This window comes from Saccostrea echinata, unplaced genomic scaffold (assembly GCF_033153115.1).
Source record: "Saccostrea echinata isolate AGI-Se365-2 ecotype Australia unplaced genomic scaffold, CSIRO_AGI_Sech_v1 ptg000005l, whole genome shotgun sequence".
Lineage (NCBI taxonomy): Eukaryota > Metazoa > Mollusca > Bivalvia > Ostreida > Ostreidae > Saccostrea > Saccostrea echinata.
The window spans coordinates 8,021,232-8,025,264 of record NW_026889754.1 but is presented as its reverse complement, the minus strand read 5'-3'; the positions used below and the strand labels follow the sequence as shown (position 1 = coordinate 8,025,264).

At 32.6% G+C, this 4,033-nt stretch overlaps 1 long non-coding RNA gene across 1 annotated transcript; it reads right to left on the bottom strand.

Annotated features, from left to right (window-relative positions):
• Positions 1-1,232: 1,232 nt before the first annotated feature.
• LOC133180026 (uncharacterized) lies at positions 1,233-3,703 on the bottom strand. Its single transcript, XR_009720245.1, has 3 exons — positions 3,657-3,703; positions 1,779-1,944; positions 1,233-1,315 (listed from the first exon to the last, which is right to left on the bottom strand). It is a non-coding gene; the product is annotated as an uncharacterized LOC133180026 (long non-coding RNA).
• Positions 3,704-4,033: the final 330 nt, after the last annotated feature.

The window sequence follows — 4,033 nt, the reverse complement described above, 5'->3', positions numbered from 1 at the left end:
CAAAGTCGGGACATGTTTGTTGAAACACCCTGTATATAAAAGTTACTTCCATTTGCACTTACTGAAGTGAATGAATGAATTTGAGAGAAAGTTATTTTATGATGTATATTTATTATTGATGACAAGATCAATATTAAATATTTGACAGAAGTAATTTAATGTTAATCAGATTATGTGTTTTTATGATGATCAAAGATATTTTTATTATATTGTTCAAAGTGAGCACTTGATATATTTTTTAAGAGATAATATTTTTAAATTATCATTGTATTAAATTACAAATCACCATTCATACATGTAGACATTGTACATAAGACAATTTTGTGGGAAAGCCTATTCCCATAGAATAGTCACTGGGTGAAATAAGCAGTTTCCCGTCATAGGATACTATATGGAAACCACATAAAAACCTCATGTTTACATCATGTTTCCTAGTGGTTTCCGCAGCGGATGCCAGGTTATTCCGTCAAGTTTCCGTACCACGGAAACTACTACGCTCCGATTCCATAAGGTATCCCGAACCACAGAAAACCTCAGGAAACCTGAAGTTTCCCGAGCCTCGATGTAGTTTCCCATAATGGGAAACCTGTAGATTCCACTGGTTTCCATAATTAGGAAACTATGTGGAATCGGAGCGTAGTGGTTTCCATGGAATGGAAACTTGATGGAATCCTCAGATTTCCCATGAACGGAAACTAGAGGAAATCTCGTGATTCCTGAAGTTTCCATGACTCAGGAAACTATATGAAATTGGAGCGTAGTGGGTTCCGTGTGATGGAAACTTGGTGGAATTATCTGGTGTCTCATAAAAGGAAATTACTGGGAAACTTCAAGATTCCCTTATTTTTCTGAGACGGGAAGCAATGTGTAATTGTGGTGTAATAGTTTCCATACCATGGAAACTACAGGGTAGGTTGAGCATTTCAATTTCGAAAAATGATTGACAAGCAACTGGAAGCTCAAGGATCCCTGTATTTTCCATGGTAAATCTTTCTTGTCTAGAATGTGAAAAGAGAACAGCAGGTTTAAAATCAAAATATATATTATTGATTTCCTTGGTAAACTGTGTTTTCTTTTCAAAATCTATCAAGAAAATGTATAAAAAGGAAAAAGCATTATCAAATCATATGTTTAATTATTCGTTTGATGTGCAAAAACATCATTTGAAAATGATATCAAAATAAATAATATCATATATCTTGATACACAATGAAGTAGTCTTTCACATCTAAGTCCATTCATAAAAACTTCATTAAATACTCTATACTTCTTTCAACATCAGCTTCCTTTGTATTTTCTTCACATCATCTGCGATCTGCAATATATTTTCATATAAAATTATTATTTGATGTAAGAATTGTATGCTTGAATATTATTTAGAAATCTTACAAGATCACTCAATGTTCTTTAATGTACCAATATCAGTGATTATAATTAGTTTCAGTCTTTAAATTTAATGACATGAAATCCGAATAATGAACATTACATAGTAAGGTTTTACGCCAGATTAATATTAAAGCAGGTATGATTGAGAATGTGACCATCTCGTACATGTAGAACACTGCTTTTAGTTGAGTGAATTGGAGAAATGTGCTCTGGACAAGGATATTACAAAATTAATCTTTTTTTTTCATATTGACATTTGACCTAGAAATTTTGTTAAAGATCACTAAAAACCCTTCATCCCATGGCACACAAGCCAGATCATACCAAGGGAGAAAAATTATGCTCTGGACAAGGACTTTAAATAAAGATATATAGTGTGTTTTGATACTGACCTTTGACCTTGATAATTGGTCCAAGGTCACTTTTTACCCTCCATCCACAGGCACTCTATGAGTTAAATTTGAGTGAGATTGGGCTAAGAGGAGAAAAAAATATACTTAGGACAAGTGATATCAGATGGACAGACAGATCATCTCATGGCATCTGCAGAACAGGACCCTAAAAAACAATACACATACGTGTTAAGCTATATCCATACAAGTCAATATGAATTCATCATATGTTGCATTGCATACACATGTTTTAATACCTTATGAATAATTTCATGTTGCATGTACACTCAGTTTACATACAAATAATCTAAATTTCATCAAAAACGACCAACATATCAGCCATTCAAGATTTAGCTAATCAACATTCAGTACAAGTTCTATATGCTATATCATATGTACAGACATATACTAGTATTATTTACCTACATTCTAAAGTTTGTTTTATGTCGTTGAAAATTAAGGTGATAGCCATTACCGGTAACCAATTTTTACCCCCAATTTACATACCTGCATGTTGTTATGTTTGTTCAAAACTTCTCATTTATAAATATTACCTTATAGTATATTAAGTTTACATATACCTACAGTTAAAGCTTCAAAGTGTTTCATTGAATATTTTAGAAATTACGGTCATCAAAATACTGACCAGCCAGAAACCAGTAAATTTTTATTTTTCATTTTTGTCTTGTTTCATTTAACATATTTCAATGTTAGAAAGTTTTAGTAAGTTATAATATTTACTACTTTAGCATAGCCATACAGCTGAACTTTGGCATCTCTAATACCATAGATATGTCGAAATAATTTGGAAGTATTCTTTAAATATTTTACTCCTGATATCTCGAATCCTCAAATACATGTACAACAAAATAATTTTAATTGAACTTTGAACCTTGACAAAAGGAGTCTTAAACAAATATTCATTATTCTTAAAATAAAGTCTACAGGATACAAAATTATAAGTTGCTCAACAATGATCATATCAATAATATCTGAAAGAGTTAATCATTTCCTCTTGGGGTGAAAGGAGGGGGGGGGGGGGGAGGGGGCTTCCTCTGTACAATTTAAAATATCCTTACTTTGTGTCAACCTTGGTTAAAATTAGTGGTTCTTAAGGAGAGGTTGAAAATGTGAAAAGCTCACTGATGGATTGACAGTTTGATGGACAAAAGACAAAACAAAAGGTGATCAGAAAAGTTCACTCGAGTTTTTAGCTCGGGTGAACTAAAATCCTCACTGCATGGTGTATATTATGCTAGATATCATCCAGACAGAAAATTTTATAGAGAAGTGAAAAAGACTCCAAGCCATACAATATCATAAGGCCAAACAAAAAAATAAGTTTGTTTACTGTTACATGCTGAAATAAAATAGGGTTGGTAGGTAGGATTTTTTTTTATTTTATTGAATTTTTTTATACACAAATTCACATGAATTGGTTGAAATACAAAACAGGTTTACCATTGTGTGGTGCTTTACTTCTGTTTGGGCTTGCCATATAGGCGATAGACAATATCTTTCTTGCCAACTGCCTTACAGCTACCACACAATGAAAAAACTGTCTTGCATTTCTTCTTTAACTCCATGTTGCACTAACTATTTCTTGTACTTTCGATTCAAACGCTTGACCGATTAAGATGCATGTAAAAGTTAAACTGACGAATGAGTGACTTATGGATTTTTACAATGAAAAAAAATTTGGGTTGGCTATTAGATATTGGGGGGGGGGACCCTAAACAAACATTTTTTTTATTATGCCTAACCTGTTGTAGTTTGCAGCTGGTAGTTCAACATTCCAATTAAAATTGGAATCAAGTTCTTTTCTTTTAATGCAATTGTCATACATGCCTATTTATGATTGAATTGATTACCACTTACCACATGATCACATCTTGATTCATCATACATCTTTAGTTACTGGTTCTCCTTTAATGTCGATTTTCTTCTGTCTGAAAGAATATATTATGTACAGTTACTGCACTGTATTGCATTCTGATTTCACTTATAAGACCAACAATAAACAAGAGTCCTAGGGGCCACATTGCTCACCTGAGCACTTTGGGTAGGAAAAAGCATAAATCAGTTCAGTATTTAAAAGTTTATATATAAAAGTGGTTCAGAGGGAAGGGGGGGGGGTATGAATTCTACACTTTCGAAGGATGCTTTTGAATTAATATGATACATATTAGCATTGCTGTTCTTAAGAAGAAAATTTTTATTGATATTTTCCTTTTCTTCCTTTTTACAGTGAAGAT